Source organism: Toxorhynchites rutilus, chromosome 1, assembly GCF_029784135.1.
Source record: "Toxorhynchites rutilus septentrionalis strain SRP chromosome 1, ASM2978413v1, whole genome shotgun sequence".
NCBI lineage: Eukaryota > Metazoa > Arthropoda > Insecta > Diptera > Culicidae > Toxorhynchites > Toxorhynchites rutilus.
In genome coordinates this window covers 57,179,975-57,201,501 of record NC_073744.1, presented here as the reverse complement: position 1 = coordinate 57,201,501, position 21,527 = coordinate 57,179,975, and the positions used below count along the sequence as shown (strand labels likewise).

The 21,527-nt window shown below is 39.2% G+C and overlaps 1 protein-coding gene across 9 annotated transcripts in view; it reads right to left on the bottom strand.

The window, feature by feature from the left end:
• Positions 1-21,527, bottom strand: part of LOC129777929 (mpv17-like protein) — a 505,117-nt gene that overhangs the window by 293,357 nt on the left and 190,233 nt on the right. The gene's annotated exons all lie outside the window — the stretch shown is intronic.

Sequence of the window (21,527 nt, the reverse complement as noted above, 5' to 3'; positions counted from 1 at the left end):
AATGTACGTGTACAACAACATGTTCGATTGATTTTTGGGCCATTAAACAAAATGTACATGGTCGGTTCTTTAAATTCGATAATTATTTTTTCCATACTTTCATTACTACACAGGCTAAGTCCCAGAAGGACGATTTTTTTTTAGATGACATCAGATCTCGATGTTTTATGCATTTTAAGTCATTTGGCATTAAAAAAAAAAAACGATTTTCCAAATTTCCTTTCCTTGGAAGATTTTTGAGAATCAAAAAATCATAACTTTAAGCGAAAATCACAAATGTTATTATAGCCGCGGGCCGCAATGATTTTGTTCTCACTACTTTTCATAACGAAATGTAAAATGTACGTATTTAACTGGTACTTTTTTGACTCACTTTTTTATTTCAAACTGGAAAACATTCAGTAAGTTGTAAAATTCATAACTCGAGAACAAAATGAGATAAAAATACAAAACTTTCATTGAAGGCATAAAAGTATCCAGAATGATCATTTTTGGCAAAATTATTCGACCATCTCTTCTTCACGTAGAGTCGAAAACGCTAATGCCAATCGTTAATCGCAGCAGATATAATTTTTTTAACGATTGGTAAATCCACTCCATTCCAGAACGTCCACAGGCACGCTCCTCCAACTTAGCCCAAAGTGAATAATCCGATGTCTTGGAAAACGGCCAATCATTTGTGAAGATAAAGTCTGGTAGGTTTGTTGCTAGTCTCGTTTTTTTAACTGTTCTAGGAGCTTTCTGCATCGTTCCAAACATACTCGCTTCAGTCTGGGCGTCAAAAAATGACTGACACATCGATGTACGCACCAATCAGTTTATCCAATTCATTTCGACTGATGAACGCTCTTGATTCCGCAAAAGGATTGCGCTGAACACGTTCATGAAAAACATAAATAACATTATACAGCCCTGCCGACCTCAGACGTCCCTTTTTGGGTCTATCACCGACATCAGTTGTTCCTTTGTACTGTTGTAGTGTACGGAACACGAATCGTTTGCTGATAGAAAACGTTTTGAGCAGCTCGTAGATCTGTTTTGACGTTTTCCCGCACTTAAATAACGTGACAATTGCCACACGCTTCTCCTGCAGACCGAACTTTATCGTTGCTAAGAAACCGAACAAGTACTGATGGGACCACGAAACTTAATGAGAGTGAAGGGGAACATCGAACTACTACTGCAGTGTTACCACTTTTATTCGCTCCAAATTTCTCTGCTGAGAGCAGTCGCGATTTCACTGACAGAATTATAGATATACTTGATAATATGAATACGTTATCGCGATTAAATTGGACGTTCTTTCCATCTTCAGAAAATATCTACAATATTTTTGACGGAAGGAAGGGTGCCAAATCAGAAAACAGGTCACGTTTTTGTGAAATAAAGTTAACGTTAATAACTATTTTCACAGTGAACAAATTCTGATACTTTGCACACCAATGGAATCGGAAATTCTCTAAGATTCGTTTGATACACTATACAGTACAATCGACTAATGCTTAAACAGTTTAAATTAATGAAAACTGGAAGCATTCCCATTTTCCCATACATTCGTTCTGCAGATTTGTGTGCATTCCCGAACAGAGCTGTTAATAACGAGCAACTGACACATTCGTTTCTGCCCGTTTTCAACATATTCCGTTTAAATAAGCCATCCGCGATTTGAAACCACACGAGGAATCGAGTACCTTTCTCAAGGCAAGCGGGTGGAGGTGGTAGTGCTGGAGTAGAGTAGAGTTTTCAAAGGGCCTTTCTCAAGGCTAGAGACGAATGAACTGAAAGAGTTTAAAGTCTCTATAATATAATACCTTACCTTACCTGAAACCACACCATTCGTTGCGTGGACACCGAGTGGACAATATCGTTGCTGGACGGGCTGGACGGCGAGGGATCGAGTGCTTTTCTCAAGACAATGAGGGTGGAGGTGTAGTGCTAGAGTAGAGTAAAGATTTCCAATGGCCTTTTCGAGGTTAGAGACGAATGAACTGAAAAAGTTCAAAGTCTATATAATACAAAACCTAACCTAACCTGCGGTCACACCACTTCTCGTTTGGTGGTCATCGAAGCAACATGGTTGCCGGAGAGCGTCGAGCGGGAGAAGATTGTTTTCTTGTCGGGTGAAGGAGGAGTATGGAATAGAGTTTCTTTCTCATGGCGGAAACCAAAAATAGATAAGAATGAAAACACAGATGCGAGTGAGCTAGCATAACACAACGAGCGGATATCATTCATGCCTAATGCTGATTTCACACACATACACACAGCGCTCAATACAAGGAGAGGAAGCCCTCCGTATCGAGGTGTGCTACGACAAAGAAGAGCAACATACGAGAACTCTTCGTGCTAGTGCGAATATGGAAGAGTATCCAGAATTTTGGAATATAGATATACACTGCATTTATTTAGATAAACGTATATTTCGCGAAAGTATGCTTTCAAATTCCAGCAGGGTTGGAATGTTGCATGTGTGGGGTTCGATCACATCTCAAGCGGAATATAGGAGCAAAAGGGTTCATAGTTTGTGATCGATATCTGAGTTGCAAGAAGAAAATCTGATGCGAGTTGAACCAAATAAAAGAGAACCGCTGATAGCTTCCGACTCTACTCGACTCTTCGAGTCTACTGATAAAAAATTAAATAGCTAAAATAATATCACAAAAATCTCGATGCATTCTAAAATAATATCCAAAGTGATAAATAAGTGGATTGAATAATATAATTCCGTAGTTCTACGTCGAAAGCTGCGGTCGTGTCCTAGATACAGCCCATTAAAATTTTTTTATTTGTTTCAATATAGAAAATCCTTAAATACAAACATACTCCAACAACGTTTCGATTTCACTCGAACTACTTTTCTTGATCCACTGGCTTTAATTTCACGTTGCATAACTGAAACAATTGCTAACAAATATTTTTGGATTCAAACAAAGAAGTAACAAAATGAGTATGTTTTATTATTTCTGAAAATCGTGCTTCTGGAACAAATCTGGAGAAGAAATTCAAGACATAACAGTTTTCAAAAGTTTCACGCAGCTCTAAATCACACTGCGTTTCAATGAGTTCCATCTGAGCTTTGATGTACCAAAATCTGCGAGAAAAATGAGCGTTAATCGACTGGAGTGCATCAACATTTTTCCTAGTTGTCGACACTTGAGAAATTCTCAATGTCAGAAAATGGGTAAAATGAAAATATGCCATTTGTTGTTTGAACTTGAGTTTGTTTTCGAGTGAAAGAATCAAGAAAAGAAGAAAAGAAGCTTGGAGCTCACGATGATCCAATGCGTGCGAGTTGATTGATGATTTGGACGATATCCTTCCATTTTTGACGCATGTTCCGACTCATATTTTCGTTTCAGATTGAACCTTCAAAACAGCATCAGCTCCATTACAAATCAAATAAACCATAATTTATGCACGTAAAAAAGTATATTCCAGACAATTTTCTCTGGAATACATGTCCTTCGTTATTTTTTTACTAGTGCAGGATTCCATTTTACTTCAATTTTTTTTTTTTATTGTCGTCAATCTAAATTGTAGACCGATACATTCTTAATACTACTTAAAACTACTTACTTAAAACTAAAAATCTAAAGAGGAGCTGGCTGGATAATTTATACGTTTAATTTAAAAGACGACTTTAACAAGTTACAGAATCAATTTTTTTATTTATTTATTTATTTCGTCAAACCAGCGTAGACTAAATATGCTGCCCAAATATTACAGTGAAATTTAACGATATCTTATTCTATTCAGATAGTCTTTGAGCATTGACCTTGACATGGTTACATCAATTGTTTCACTGTGTTCGTTACAGAGGCTCATCATACGATTAATAGAACTATATTCGATCCTCGTTTTTGCTGCAACCGTTTGCACTTCGTTCCTCGTATGGTCAACATGAGCCGGTCACGGAAATGATCAGAACCTTTTCATCCGTAGAGCAGTTTTATGACTTTGGAGAATCATCACTACGCTTCAGAAACCGAATTGAGAATCCCGATGTGTTTAATGTTATGTTTTAAGGTTATGTTTTTGTTCGACTATTTTACTAATTTTTGTTCATTAAGACGATTTTGTCAGATGAATGTTATATCTAAACAAATATTTGGCAGAATTCGTTCTTCGATAATCTCTGTAAAAAATGTTAGGGTTTCTCAGGTTCCTAATCGGTACGTAAAAATTTAGGTTTCCTAATATTTCTTCTGAGTCCACTCGTTGTGATATGATATCAATAATAAATAGAATCATGGCAGAGTTCCGACGTACTTTTAGGCTTTTAATATTGATTAGTATACAGCGTGCTTCATATGGAGGTAGATGATATGAAGACCAGCCTAGTTTACGAAGTGCAAATAACAAAAATTGTTTCTGTACAGATTCAATTCTGTCTTCGTGTGGATGATTGTATTATAATGATCCACGAAGGTTAGTTTCGAATCTAAGATCACACCTAAATCCCTTACTCGTTGACATCTACTGATGGGTTGATTACCCAGTATAACACCATTGTTCAATGGTGTTCTTCTTCTTGTAAAAGTAATCAAAGTGCATTTCCTATCATTGAGCTGTAATAAACTCTTAGTACACCAATTATAAAATATGTCAACTTCATTTTTGAATGTTTGAGAGTCTTCTTCATTCTATATTTTCATATACAGTTTCATATCATCTGCGTAGATAAGTGCCTTAACACTGTTAAGAAAAACGCAAACGTCATTAACAAATAAAATGAACAAAAGTGGTCCCAAATGAGAGCCTTGAGGAACTCCGGATGTAACAAATATTGGTTTTGAAATTTCCCCATTAAGTCTTACCATTTGGGTGCGGTCAGTCAAATATGATTATAGCCATTTCAATAGCTTGACTTCTATCCCTATTTTTTGAAGTTTAAGAAGGAGTAAGGGAATATCAACACGATCGAAAGCCTTACTAAAGTCAGTGTATAGAGCTTCAACTTGATAACCATTATCCAGTGAATGTGATAAATTCCAGCAAATTTGTTGTTGTTGATCGTCCTTTGAAAAAACCGTGTTGCTTATTCGCAATTCGTGTCTTTAGTTGTTGAAAAAGTTTTTGGTTTATTATGGCTTCAAAGACTTTTGGAATGCAAGAAATAATTGCTACTCCACGATAATTTCTTACATCGGATCTACTACCGGATTTGAATATTGGTACAAGAAAAGAGTTTTTCCATATTTTTGGGAACCTTTCTGATTCCAATGACGTATTGAAAAGCCATGAAAGTGGATGAGTTAATTCAGATGCCAAATTTTTTATAAAAACCGGTGGAATTCCGTCAGGACCTGGCCCTTTCGAGACATCGAGCTTATTTAATGCGTCAAAAATTTCAATGTAAGTTAGTTTTCTGACTTCAACATCACATGGAAATTCTGGAAGAAATGCAGAGAAGTAACGATCTCGGTCCTCCTCAGCTGTTACAATATAAACTTCTTGAAAAAATGTTGCGAAGAGGTTGCAAATTTTTTCTGGGTCATTCCCCACGGTATCGTCAAGGTGCATGCGTGATGGAAAACCATTGCTTTTTAATTTTTTTTTATGTAATTAAAGAAACTTTTCGGGTTAGATTTTATGTCCGACTCTGTTTTTAAGCTGTAATCTTCAAAAGCGCTTTTAACAGTTGAGTTGAGCTGTTCGCAAATGTTCAGATATTTTCGGAGATTAGCGTCAAATTTGTATTTCTTATAAAATTTATGTGCCTTCTGTTTTTTATTTTTTAGATTCTTTATGTTTTGATTAAACCAAATCGGATATTTTGTGTTCATATTTCTCCTTTTTCGTCTTGTTGGTATCTCCTGCTCTATAATTTCATTGATCATTGAGTAAAAAGTCGTCACTGCTACTTCAATGTTTTCCACACTTCTAAATAAATCCTGCCAGTTGATATAGTTAAGCTTACAACTAATTGATTGGTAATTTGCTTTAGTAAAAATCAGAGACTTCCTCAAATTCATAATCAAATGGTTTTTGAGTGTTATCTATAAATATAGAATATTCGATAGCTGTGTGGAAAGCTTCATTTTTCCAAAGTGGAGTTAATGATTCGGTCACACAAAAATCTTCGGTCATATTTGTCAACAAGAAATCCAAGAAGCATTTCTGTCGATTCTGAACATTGTTTATTTGATTCAACCCAAGACCGGCTATTTTATCAAAAATAAATTGCAGAATCTTATTATCACCAACAACTGGAAGCACGATAAATTCATTTCCAGAATCAGTGATAAAGTCCGCATTTCTTTGATTGAAATCTCCGTATATATGGATTTTTGATTCTGGTGCAAAGGAAGATAAAATATTATCAGCAACTTCAAAGAATTTCTCATAACAACTAAGTTGAGCACGATCAGGGGGGAAGTAAACAGATGCAAATATATGTATCTCTCCCGCAATAAGTGCTTTGACCCACACTTGCTCAAACTCGTCGAATTCTGTTGTTGGAATATGTTCTGAATTTATTAATGAATTAATAGCAATAAGGACGCCGCCTCCCGATTTTTTTTATGGGATTTGTGTTTACACAACACACACAGCGATAAAAAAAATATTACCAATAGACACTGAAATGGTGAATGACAGCCCTCTAATGGCGAGAGCACAACAAAATCGAACGAATTTTCTCCAAAATTTTCTCTCTCTCTTATGAACTCTCGCGTACATACATTCCGTTCTCTCTCATAAGACTCTTGAAAAAGTTTCCAGCAGTTAAGCCGGATTTATACGTTGACAGTTACTCGGTTGCGAATACACACCAAACGATCCGAAGAATTACGAACGTACCCATACCACGAAATTTGACATTTGATTTGCGACAACAAACACGGCAGTAAAACCAGGTTTTTACGTTGTCGTTACTTGCACGAATTTATGCGAGTGTGAGCAGAACACCAAAAACGTGAAAAAGTTCTTTGAGTACTAAGCTGATGTCACATTAGGCGGATTCGCCGCCGCGGATATCGCGGCTTTTTTTTTCTCAGCTGACACACACTGTAGTTCCAGAGGCGGTTTTCAGGGCGGTTTCATTATTCTACCAGAGAACTGTCAGTTTCATTTGTTTTGTTTTTGAGTGTTGTGTGGCCACGGCTGAGATGCTGGAACAAAAAATAGTCAACAATAAACGTAAAGGATGTGTCACATAAAATTGCATCACGGAAAAAACGCTGTAGAAATTTAATTTTTAGGAATTATATCTTCAGCTTTCACTTATAATCAGATAAGAGTGTATAGATCACGTTGGCCATGCTTCACTGTCAATTTTTCGTAAATTTGGAAAAATGTCGTCGAACGAAAAAGAGCGTCGTGAATTAATCCTGCGCACTCATTTCGAGAATCCGGAGTTGTCACATCGGGACATCGGTAAGATGCTGGGAATCGTCCAATCCACGGTCAGTACTAAAACGATACTTCGAGAACCTAACCATCGACCGGAAGGTGAAGAACGGCAAAAATGGATGCTCCGTCAGTGAGAAAGATCACAAGCGCGTAGTTAAGCAGTTTAGACGTGATCCGAGAAGTTCGGTCCGGGATGTCGCCAATAAGCTGAATTTGTCAAGTTCATTCGTCTAGCGGACCAAGCAGCGGGATGGCCTGCGTACATACAAGGTTTAGAAGACTCCTAACCGCGACGAAAGGCAAAACATGGTGGGGAAGACGCGAGCCCGGAAGCTGTACACCGAAATGCTGACGAAGCCGCATTGCCTGGTAATGGACGACGAAACCTACGTCAAAGCGGACTTTCGTCAGCTGCCGGGCCTGTTGTTCTTCTCCGCAGAGGACAAATTCAGCGTTCCGGAGGAGATTCGCAAGCAGAAACTATCCAAGTTTGCCAAAAAGTACATGGCATGGCAAGCGATCTGCTCTTGCGGAAAGCGGAGCGCCCCCTTCGTGATGACCGGCACGGTAAACGGGCAGGTTTACCTTAAGGAGTGCCTACAGAAGCGCTTACTACCACTATTGAAGCAGCACGAGGGCCCGACCATCTTCTGGCCGGATCTCGCTTCGTGCCACTATTCAAAGGACGTGTTGGAGTGGTACGAAGCCAACGGGGACACCTTCGTGCCAAAGGAAATGAACCCGCCCAACGCGCCGGAGCTTCGCCCAATAGAGAAATATTGGGCGATTATGAAGCAGGCCCTCCGGAAGAACCCAAAAGTTGTCAAATCTGAGGCGGACTTCAAGAGAAAATGGATTTCTGTTCAAAAAAAAACTACAACCTGACGTTGTACAGAACCTTATGGACGGGGTAAAGAGGAAGGTGCGAGCATACGGGCTTGGACTCGAAGTATGAATAAAAAGAAAATGCCAAAAGTTGTTCAATAGTTTTTATTTTACTGTCTAAAATTTTCAAAAGGATCGGTCTACTGGGCGAATTTCTACAGCGTTTTTTATATGGAACCTGCGATACTTACTGCATCAATGCGTCACATAGTTGATGTGTCAAATGAGTCTTTCCGAAATCCAACAGAAGCTCATCTATTCAGCTAGCATTGACATTGATCAATGTTAAGCCGCAGCAAATGATCGATCAAAACGAAACGCAAATTAATCAAAAGAATATCTCGAGGTCGTAACATATAACAAAAAAATTAACTTCGAAAAATGCAGTGTGATTAAGAAGATTATCATAAAGCGCCTTCCTTCTGGATCTCTTCACCTTTCGGCCGAGTCAGCCACTCGTAGCCGCATCCCAGAAAGAAGGTCCACAAAAATACGAGCTGCAATCTATATAACCACAAATTAATCTCCTCCGTTCGTTTTGGGAAACCTAATCACGATTCCGGCGGTTATCTTAATAATTTGCTGGACTCGGTCAGGTTTTCGTTCCATCGCAGGTATTCGTGCCGGGTTTATTTTCACCGAAACTGATAGTTTATCTGAACCATGTCCGGCGGTAATGGGATAATTCAATAAAATTTAGCAGCGGCGGGCGAATTTTGGTATCAATTGGCAGAAAAGAAACAAAGCCAAGTTCTGTCTGAATTGGTTCTGGAATTCTCCGAATAATTGATTCAATCCTCCACTTGGTTTCAGGCTCATTCCACGGTGTTTCTGGGAATTGGACCTGTATAAAAATCTTCACTCGAGAGCACCGCGCTGACTTCGCATCGACCAACGCATTTGAAAGCAATAATCTGCAAATTCCCATCGGGCATTAGGCAGGTCAACAACACATTGGTTTGATTGCAGAATCACTTTATAGCTCTGAGCTGCTGCTGCTGCGAATTCAGCCTAGGATAATAACAACCTGCCGCTGCTGTTCGGTGCTAGCTGCAAATTTCCAATGGTGCTATTTAAGCTGGATTTTTAACGACCGAGCCGCACTCGCAACATGGCGCATGGTGTGATGAAGAATGGGTGCGATTAATCAGCTAATTATCTTTTTTCACGCGGCACAGTTGCCAAATTGGAGGATGGTGTTTTTTTTCTCTCACTCACCCTGGTCGGTCTCCCGCCGGTAGGTAGAACCAATTGATTCGTCGCGAGCAGTAAAATACCAGCCGAGGGTGAAGGAAACAGCGGCTAATTAAGGTTTATTTCTCACCGAGGGTTCGATTTTCTGCTGTGGGTATACCTATGTGTTCAGCTCCGGTCCTTTCCCGTCTCTTAGCATGGAGTGAACTAAACAATGGCAAAGACCCCAACAACCAAAGGAAAGGTAATGAGAAAAAAGTTAGATGGCATACAACAAACGAGGATTGAGATTGTAGAATGCAATTTGAGTTTTCATTGTACTCGATTCCACTTATTTTTCGATCGTGCAAGGCCACAGATGACACAAAATGTCATCCGTCATTCTAACTTTTTAGGCAGTGGAACTCCACTCTATTCACTGTCTAAAAAGTGTCCACATTTTCAATTCTTGTTTACATGAAGAATATATTTTTTTTCAGGCATACCGTTCCGAATCATATTTTGGACACTTTGTTCTATTATCTTGAAATGCTTAATGAACTGATGATATAACTATAAAATCAATATCACAATTGCTTCTTTAGAGTATGAGAACTATATTTGAATTATAACGTAATCGGCAAAAATATAACAACACTACTCATTATCGTTTGTGTTTGACGTTTCGTTAGCGTGAGCACGTAGAATTTATCCGTTCATAAATATTTAAATTTCTCCCGTGTTTCATCAGTTCTCATCATCGTTAACAGTTTACTGTGATTGCTTGGTAAATGTTTCGCAGTTGACTATAAAATATAATCAAGTGTAATGTAATTTTTGTTCAAAAAATTACAAAATAAAGTGTCCGAAATTTGAATTCAATCTGGCCGAATTTTTTTTTATAAATAGTGTCCGAAGTTTGACTCTTATTCGCTTCATTTGAAAAGCGTTTTATTCGATGATTTTTTAATGTTATCAATCAAATAGGTACCAAAGTAGAAAACTTAAAAACATATTGAACTAATTTGTTAAAAATATCAACCAAATAATCCCTGGGAAAAAAGCTTAGAACTGTTTCCGCATCATATGCCTTAAGCGTCCGAAATATGATTCAGAACGGAACTTCGATTTCTAGCTATTTTGACGCATGATCTTTAATGAAGAATGATAAGACAGGGAGGTTTATATTTTTTATTTATTATTCGTTATCACATCCACGTTTTCTTACTAAGCACACGTTCATGGGTCCAACCGCAATACTGTTCATTAATTGATCTTCTAATCTACCCTTTAAAATTACCTTTTACTATAAAATTCCTAGTACTTCTACCAAAACCCGTCATTATAACATCATTATTAGGGGATTATTTTCAGACACAATTCTCGTTCAAGATTTTCCAACCACTTGCAAATAACATGTTTCTCCGTTACATGAAAAAAATGTTTGATACAGAAAATATGATAGACAATAAAGACAGCCCTAAATCGGACAATTCCTTCCTTGAGTTTTGCTCTTAGCAACACATTCGGCGATCCATTTTTATTTATATTGGGTTGGGGAAAAAGAAATGTCGTATATTGTCAATATATGGCAACACTTAAACATATTTTGTGTTGTACTTATCGCATCGGGTCATACTATACGGCTATTTAAAGGCGACAACCTGTGCTACAAGTGTCGTTTGTTGTGATTGTCCTTTTCAGTCTCAAGTTATAGCGCGTCAAATATGAATTTGCCTTCTAAATGGCAACAAGTTTGCGAACAAAACGACGCATGTTTGACTTAAATTGGATAATTTTAAGTATGTTAAATAAAACGTCAAATTTCGATCACGACATTTCTTTTTCCCCAACCCTAATATACAGATAGATGAAGCTATAGGAGTGAGTTTTATCACATTAAAATCTATTTCCACTTTCGAACGAAGATCAATTTCGTTAGCGCAAACATCAAATCGGGAATTGAATGGGAATTAAATTTTCGCAAATTTTCCCATTTTCTTCAGAGTTTTCCGCAAATTTTCAATTGTCATGTTTGGTTGGAATATGTTTGATTGAAATATGTGTTTTAATTTTTTTGGAACCTCCCCTCCATTCTAGAGGAGGGAGGGGTGTCATACCATCAGGGAGGGGGGAGGAGTGTCTGCTCACCATAGAAACGTTTCTTGCCCTGTGAAGGACATGGTATATTTGGCTCCATGTGCTTGATTGGTTTTCGAGTTACGCTGAAATTTGTATCTCATTTGTATGGTAGCCCCGCCTTAGAGAGGGGAGAGGAGTATCTATTTACCATAGAAACGTTTCTTGCCCCCTAAAGCCTCCAGATGCCAAATTTGCCTCCATTTGATAGATTGGTTTTCAAATTATGCATAAATTTGTATTTCATTCGTATGGCAGTCCCCCCCCCCCCCCCTTATCTCAAGCTTATTTCAAGGATCGACATATCAAATGAAATCTTATCTTTCTATGAATCCGCAAACATGCCCAGTAGTAACTTAAAATGACAAATAGAGTCTTCGACTGTAGGATTTGTAATGATAGAAGAATATTATATGATAAAAATTATTTATATATAAAAAAAATTAACACTTACGATGGTGATAACCGAAAAAAATAATGAAATAATATAATTGTACATACAGTACACATTCGCTTATTGCCATTTTTTTAGTTGGAGTGCTTTTTAATTGGCGGTTCGCTAGTTTGAGTGGAGCACGCGCCGATCAAAAAGCAATCATGAGATGATCGACATATCAAATTGGAGCCAATGAGCTAGCTTTTATTAAAAAATATTGAACTAACAAAAAAAAGGGATTTTGTTTTGGTAATTACTGAGTGTAGTCGTTTTTTGTTGTTTTTATGGCTTTGAACTAGAGGGCGCTATATTTTTGACGTAGGACTACGTCTAACCGGAAGATATAGGGGGTGCAATGGAAATCTAGGCACTGAACAAGTAGGAAAAAATGCAAGATTTGGAACGCTTATAACTCGAGCATTTCTCAATAGATCGCAAAGGTTTTTGCATCAATTGATAGGAAATATATCTACGCATCTATCATAACGAATAACATTTCATTTTTCTTGAGATAAATAATTGAATAATTGTGAAATATCAAGCATTGTCAAAATGCACTATGTGCCCATTTTTGATTGGTCCATTTTGTGCTCCTCAAATCGAACCGACCAAAACGGGCAACCAGAGCAGCAGCGAAATAGAATGAACCACGATTGGAAAGGAAAAAGAAAAAAATGAACGAAACATTGGTCGCAGTCTCACACATGCGTAATTCTCGAGCCAGCCAGTCAGCTTGAAAATCCCCGCTCCGCTGCCGTAACGATCATTCTCATTCAAACCGTACACCACATCGGTTCGCATCACAACACATCAACAAACCAACCCAAGCAGCCATGTCTGGTCATGGTAAAGGAGGAAAAGTGAAGGGAAAGGCAAAATCCGGCTCGAACCGTGTTGATCTGGAGTTCCCCGCAAGGGTAGCTAGGCCGAGCGCGTTAGTACCAGTGCACCAGTCCACCTAGTCGGCGTTATATAGTTTTGGCCGCCGAAGTGATCGAGTTAGCTGGCAAAGCTGCTCGCGACGATAAGAAAACCCGCATTCGGAACAGAACACATTCGGTTCGGTGGACATCAAGACAACAGGCAGTTGCAGCGAGTGGCGAGTGGCAAACGCAATCGCAAAACGGCATCAGAAAGCAGAAGAAAAAAGTTTGTTCTTTATACACACTGCTTTGGTGGCAAATCCAGAACAAGGCGGCATCGAAGGCGTTCGAAATGGTTTTTTCAAAACCACGAGTACTAAGTTTTCTAAATTTGAACCATTCCATAAAACAAGGCGCTTTTCAGGGCCATTAAACCTTCCAAAAAAGAGTTTAGGAAATACAGTTCAATGCTTTCTAGAACAATATCCAAAATAATAATAAAACACAAATTGATTTTTTCATAATTTGTTTGCCAGGATATGATGAGTATGTGTTGGCAGTTGTTCTGAGCTTATTGATTTTCACCAATTCTTAAATTGTTTCTAGATTGAAAGTACAGTAATTTACACTTATCTCGACATTTAGCTAATTGGTCGGACCAGTAATGCGACATATTTAGTTCGACATTTTTGTAAACATAGAGTTCGGGGTCCAAATTATGACCCAACATTGAAGGTCGACACTGTACCACTGTCATCGCAAATGTTCAATTACAGGTTAAAATTACCTCCAATCCGATACTGAGTGGTGGTAATGCGACGTGCCATTGAATGTAATTTACTGTAAAATATGTCACAAGCTGGATGGGAAGAAATTTTCCAACTGTGAAAGCTGTGGCGAGTGGCAAATGCAATCGCTAAACAGCAAGGTTTAGCCGAACAAGATGGGGATATCGAGTGATAACAAAACAATAAACTCTTTAGATTGAAGATAATTTTGTGATCCTGAAAAGGACCCTTTTTAGCCTGCATGTGAATCCAACGAGCGAACAAATCGTAATGAATGTATTTTTTTGCCATCGCTCCCTTTTAACGCTCATTTGTTCGTCTCGTTGGACTCGCCCCTCTGGCTGAGTCTGCCGATTTGTCTCTATCCTGTGAGTGTGTACCGCTAGAGTGTAAAACACGCGGACCCCAAAAAAATATCTTATTTTCTTTCAAACCGTAAACCCGTGTGGTTGTACGGCATCGGCATCGTGGACGTAACAAAGGAGGACAAGTTAAGGGAAAGGCAAAGTCTCACTCGAACCGTGCAAGTCTCCAGTTCCCTGTTGGTCGCATTCAATTTTTTAACTGTGAAAGCTGTGGCGAGTGGCAAACGCAATAGCTAAACAGGAAGGTTTAACCGAACAAGATGGGAATATCGAGTGATAACAAAAACACAACACCAAAGGTTCTTTTCAGAACCATCAACATATTCATGAAGAGTAAACAGTAAACTAATCCATTTTTAAGGTAGATAGGTAGGTATTCACGTAGGAGAAGAAAATAAAACAATATATTTAAAATATATATTTAACAAAAGCTGTCCCCTTTGTATAGTCCTACGTCACTCCGGTTATGTCCCCGACATTACCCACCCGTCTTTTATTTTTTAAATATTTTTTTCTTAAATGCTAGGATTTTTTAATATGACATATCTCGATATCAGAGATGCTATTGTTTTCGTTTTTAAGATATGTTAGTTTTCTATAAAAAATATTACTTTTGGAAAAAAATTGATTTTAGTTTTTCCAATTATTGACTGAGTCAGTTTTTCATAGTTTTCACGGTTAAAGATATTTTATATTTTTTTACATTTTTTTCTGGAAAGCTGAGGATTTTTTACATAATATATCTCAATATCAGAGATGCTATTTCTTTTGTTTTTGAGATATGATTTTTTAAATTTAACATATTTTAAGTCTTCGTTCAATATTCCTATGTGACTAGACTAGACCTATGCAACTAGAATCCAGTCTTCTCACACGTGTGATATTGATTCAAGGAATGTAAGCTTATTGGCTCCAATTTGTCTCTCCCTTGTTGGGGTGTGAACCACTGCGTCCATCAGTTTGAGCTATTGTGGTATGCCCTATTTTTTGTACTACGCTTCAAGCTTATCTACTGCTTATTGATGAAGAAGTAGACTGAAAGCTATAGCGAGATAGGTGCCAATCAGGAATAATCTGTTTGATAAAATTTATAGTCCTGATCGGCGACACAGACCAAACTTCCTTGGCCTCAGAATAGCCTTATCAAGGTGTTGAAGTCTGCGTCTTGTTAGTGCTCCGCATTTGCAGAGCAAATGTTCCGAGGTTTTGCTTTCGGCATTACAAAAGCGACAAATACCATCTTGCACTAAACCTATGTTTTTGAGATGGTATTTACTCGGAAAGTGTCCTGTTATAAGACCAGTGAATGTGCTGAAGTCTTTCTTATTAAGACTCAGCAATTGTTGAGTAATTTTAATACTCGGCGTGATAAATTTTTTTGACTGGTTGAGTTGTACAGCCATCCAGTTGGCCATTACTTCCCGGTCTTCCCATTTCTTCAGCTCACTCTTCAACACACATTCAGAAATTCCACAGAATGGTTCTGGACCAGTGAAGGGTGAGCTTGAGCCGCGTCTTGCGAGTTCATCTGCTTGTTCATTTCCCTCTATACCGCAATGGCCAGGAATCCAGTATAGTTGTACCGAACTTCTCTGACACAGTTGTCGTAAGAGGCAAATGCATTCCCAGACAATTTTTGGATAGCACTTGAAAACATTGAGGGCTTTAAGTGCTGAGAAGATGCAAATGTTAGCATGTCTATAATTTCTTTTAAGGCAGACATTTATACATTCTATTATTGCAGCTACTTCTGCCTGGAAAACTGTTGGTCAGTTCCCCATAGCTACAGAAATTTTTATTCTGGGACCATACACTCCAGCACCTGTTCTGTTACCCATTTTCGACCCATCGATATAGAACAGGATTGAACCATTACGAACATCGGGACCACCCTCATCCCATACTGAACGGGAAAGTTCGATCACTCTGTATGGAATGTCATAATTGGTCCTTGGTTCCATCCAATCGCTGTTCATCTCTGAGGTTGGTCCAACGGGTAAGAGATTCAGGATGCTCAAGTGACCAGTTTTGTTCCCGTCTAATATTTTTTTATATCTTTTTAGCTTTAGAGCGCTTCTATTAGCCTCCAGCTGAACATGTTGACCCAAAGGTAACATGTGAAGGATAGCCTCCAATGCCTTTGAGGGTGTGCTTCGCATTGCTCCTGTTACAGCAACGCATGCCAGTCGTTGGAGTTTGTTTAGCTTTTTTGTAGCTACAGTGTCCTTAGTCTTTGACCACCATACTAATGAGGCATAGGTTATCCTAGGCCGCACAATTGCTGTATAGACCCACATAACCATTTTTGGTTTAAGGCCCCATGTTCTGCCTATCATTTTAGAACATGTCCATAGGGCAATGTTGGCCTTACTGATAATGACATCTAAGTGTGCGTTCCAGTTTAGTTTAGCGTCTAGGATTACGCCTAGATATTTCACTGAAACGCTGAATTTTATTTCCTCTCCTCCAAGATTTAGAGTCTGCAGATGCAGTTTCTTCTTTTTGGTGAAAGGAACAATTGTTGTTTTTGAGGGATTTATGCTCAGACCTTCTTTGATACACCATGGTTGTGTAAGGTTTAAGGCCATCTGCATCCTGCTCGATATCACATCTTCGAATTTGCCACGTACCATTATGACTAAATCATCAGCAAAACCCACGGTTTCGAAACCATTCGCCTCCAAACTAATCAGAAGGTCGTCAACTACCAGTGATCAAAGTAGAGGTGATAGAACCCCTCCTTGTGGGCAACCTTTCGTTGCAATCACAGATGTCGACGACCCACCCAGCTCCGAGGTGATTTGTCTATTTGTGAGCATGCCTTTGATCCATTCGACTATGCAGTCATCGAAATGTCTTCTTCTCATAGCCTGTGCCATTGATACATAAGAAGCATTGTCAAAAGCCCCTTCGATATCAAGAAACGCACATAATGCAGTTTCTTTTGACGAAAGAGATTTTTCAATTTTAGTCACAAGTGTGTGTAACGCTGTGACTGTGGATTGATAGGCAAACTGGTATTTAGATAAAGGGCATTTGGACATGAATACAGACTTTATGTATTCATATAATACTTTTTCCATAGTTTTCAGCAGTATCGATGATAAACTAATTGGTCTGAATGATTTTGGGAGTGATTTATCATGTTTCCCAGCTTTTCGAATGAAGACCACTTTAACGAGTCTCCATGTGGAAGGAATGTGCTCTAGTATCAGACTTGCCTTAAAAATCTCGATTAGAGATGGAATCAGCTTAGATTCTCCTTTTTGAATCAGGGCTGGAAAAATTCCATCTGCACCTGCAGATTTGTATGGTTGAAAGGATCTCACCGCGCTTTCTACTCTGGCCTTCGTGAAAACCATTCCAGCAACTATCTTAGCGACATCCTTTGCACTTTGAGAATACCTTCGAGAGCATTTCATGTCGCGGTTGTAGCTAGGACTGGTATCAGAATGAACCGATGTAGATCCCGGGAAGTGAGTTTTCATCAGTAAGTCTAATACTTCTGAGGGAGATTTTGTGAACGAACCGTCGTCCTTTTTGAGGGAACCTAGCCCGTTCGAGTGGTCTTTTGCAAGAGTCTTGCTTAGTCTTGCAACGATTGGGGTACTTTCAATGCTTTCACAGTTATTTACCCAAGATTTTCGTTTAGATCGTCTTAGTTCTCTGTTATATTCGGTTAGGGCGCTCCTAATTTGAGACCAATCCGAACTAATTTTAGCTCTGTTGAACAGCTTCCGCGCTGTTTTACGTAGCCGCTCGAGCCTTTTGTTCCACCATGGAACGTTTCTTGTCGAAGAAACTCGCTTAAGTGGACAATTACTGTTGTAGACTGAAACTATCGTATCATTTAATTCTTTTGAAGTTGATTCGAGCTGTTGAATCGACCTTATTCTTGTGTTAAGAGTTTCTGACTCGAGTTCAAGTGAATATCGTTCCCAGTTGGTTTTTCTTGGATCACGATATTCTCTCTGTACTGTCAAGCCACCATCCCATTCGAAGATAATGTGTCTGTGATCAGACAAAGACGCCTCTTCCGAAACGTGCCAGTTGTGTATTTTCGAAGAAATTACCGGACTGCACAGTGTAAGGTCCAGGACTTCTTGTCTGATAGCGTTTATAAACGTTGGTTCATTGCGTATATTGGCAATGTCAATGTTGTTTGAAGAGAGAAATTCTAAAAGACAGTCACCTCGACTGTTTATGTCAGTACTACCCCACAAAGTGTGATGAGCGTTGGCATCACAGCCGATGATGAAGTCTTTTTTGATTTCTCTGCAATAATTTACGAACGCCGCAACCTCTTGGGGAGGCGGTTGGTATCTCAACTCTGATCGCGACGATGTCCCTTTGAATGAACTCTGTTATAGGAAAGCAATTAATATTTGCTTTTACTAGAACAGCAGTTCTTGGGGAGTCATGCTTGTTGTCGTAGAATAACTTGCATGAACCAGTATGAATACCAAGTATTCTTCCTTTGTGGACCCAAGGCTCTTGAATTAAAGCTAAATCCATAGCGTCTTCAATAAACCTCCTAGACAGCACGCTAGACGCTAGAGATTATGGCTCCAATTTAGTTTGTCGATCATCTAAATCGGTTCAGTAGCTCAAATGTTATGAATTTTTGCAAAAAGTAATTTTTGGACCATCGGTACCTTTGAAAAATCATATCTCAAAAACGAAAAAAGAGCATCTCTGATATCGAGGTCTGGCCTTCAATGCTAACAAACATAGAAATATCTGGTCCCAAATTGGAATCAAACTATTCTATAATATACACCAATTGCTTCTTTAGAAGAACAAAACTATTCGAATGTATTTTCCCGATAAAAAAAAATTGTAAGGGGTTGTATCTACAACACGACAGCATATTTTCAACGCAATTATATTGTACAATCCACTTGATTACCACTTCGAATATTATTTTAGAGTGCATCGAATTTTTTGTAATAAATTATGTTCTTCGTTACAAATAAATTTGATGAACGTTCTTTTAGGTTTGATATTATGCCTAGGACTACCAAAATATGTGAACGGAAGAATTGTCAAACGATCATTGTATTTCACATTTTCCTCTGAAGTTATTGCGCATCTCATGTTTACGTAGTTCTCGATCCGCGAAAGCTCAGTCACCTCTAGTATCTGAAATGGCGAAATTACGTTTGAAGGAAACATATTCCGGTCTGCACAACGACAAGCGAGTACAAAAGTACTCAACACCAAAAAGTACCCTTGCATGTATTTGCAAAGATGATTCACCCAGGCACATTAGTTTTGAAGTCCGTGTTAGGGAAACAGCTCAGTGGGGAAAAAATACCCCCGACTTGCATGTTTATTTGCAAAGCGGATTACCACAGGTACATCGATTTTGAAGTCCGTGTTGGGGAGACCGTAAGTCGGGCCTATCAAAACTTGGTATTTAGGGCGTTTGGATAACGCTTGACATTCTACAGTTATTCAATTGTTCATCTCATGAAAAATAATATTTTATTAATTGTGATAGACGCGTAGAAATATTTCCTATCAATTGATGCAAACATTTTTCCGATCTGTTAAGGAATGCTCGATTTATTAGGCTGTCAAAAAAGTCCTGCGGTATTTTTTTTGAATTTTCATTTGTTCAGAAAATTAGTTACAATCATCTGTTTTAAGTCAAATATGCGCCGTTTTGTTCGATGACTTGTTCCCAACGAGATGCCAACTTCATTATACCCCTGTTATAGAAGTTCGCTTCCTTATTGGCAAAAAACTCGGATAGCCAATTTTCACAGGCCTCTTTTGTGGCTTATGACTACCTAGCTCGTTCGCCATGGACAAAAACAGGTGGTAGTCACTTGGTGCAAGGTCCGGACTATACGGCGGATGCAAAAGAACCTCCCATCCGAGCTCCCGGAGCTTCTGACGCGTCACCAAAGAAGTGTGTGGCCTGGCGTTGTCCTGATGGAAGATAATGCGGCCTCTGTTTATCAAAGATGGCCTCTTCTTCATGAGTGCTACCTTCAAGCGGTCCAGTTGTTGGCAGTACAGGTCCGAATTGAGCGTTTGGCCATAGGGAAGCAGCTCATAATAGATTATTCCTTGACAATCCCACCAAACACACAGCAGAACCTTCCTGGCCGTTAATGAGGGCTTGGCCACCGTCTGAGCCGCTTCAGCGGGCTTCGACCACGACCGTTTGCGCTTCACGTTGTCGTAAGTGACCCACTTTTCATCGCCAGTCACCATCCGCTTCAGAAACGGGTCGATTTTGTTGCGATTCAGCAGCGATTCACATGCATCGATACGGTCAAAGATGTTTTTTTGCGTCAACGTGTGTGGCACCCATACATCGAGCTTCTTTGTGAATCCAAGCTTCTTCAAATGGTTAATAACGGTTTGATGACTTATCCCCAGCTCTTGGCCGATGCTACGGCTGCTACTATGACGGTCTTTCTCGGCTAATTCAGCGATTTTGTCGCAATTTTCGACGACAGGCCTTCCGGAGCGTGGCGCATTTTTGACGACCGCTACACCAGAACGAAAACGTTGAAACCATCGTTGTGCGGTGGAAATGGAAACTGTATCGGGTCCATAAACTGCACAAATTTTATTGGCAGCTTGAGATGCATTTTTGCCGTTGTCATAGTAGTACTGTAAAATATGTCGGATTTTCTCTTTATTTTGCTCCATATTTTCGACACTATAACTCACGAACGACTTAACCAAACAAAACACTGTCAAGGACTATATTATACCTTTCCAACAAGATATAGTATGACTCGATACAATGAATACAACTAGAACTACGCGCTTACAACGACACCTCTCGGAAATACCGCAGGACTTTTTTGACAGCCTAATTTATGCATTCGAAATACGGGTAGGGTTAGCACACAAATCGGTAGAACAAATGTATGGGAAATAAGGAAGTTTGCTGCTGCTCGCTCTCAGCTCTCTAGAGCACTGAGAGCACAAGGCAGACAATCGGATATCCCCGTCCGGGATATCTTAGGTAGCCGTGATCCTGATCTTCTGCTTCATCTATATCTGTTCCTCAGTAACGCCGATGTCAACGTTTAATGATGTTTCCTTCGTTGTGCCCCCGTTTCATATCCCTCCTATCCGATCGATAAACTTTTACTTAGTCGCGGCAATACATACACACACTCTTTACAGATGCACGGGCCGAAGGTTGTGCAGTCCACTGATCATTCAACAAGAGCCAAAGGTTGTACCGCTCATGACAACTCTACACGAGCTGATGATTGCGCCGGCTATTGACCATTCTATCCTGGATTCCTCGATTCGAGAAAGACGCACCACGCTAGATATGGGGTACAGACTAGGGGGGCGTTGCTGATTAATGGTCAGCTGCATCCTAATAGGAAGTATCCCGTGTCGGGCACACGTACAGAGCATCGAAGACTGCAACATACCAATTATGAGAACACTTGTAATACTAACCTCGAGCCAACCGCGAGTAATCGGTTACATATTACTAACATAGTTGTAAGACAAAAATTGTCAAAATATTGGACTCCCGGCC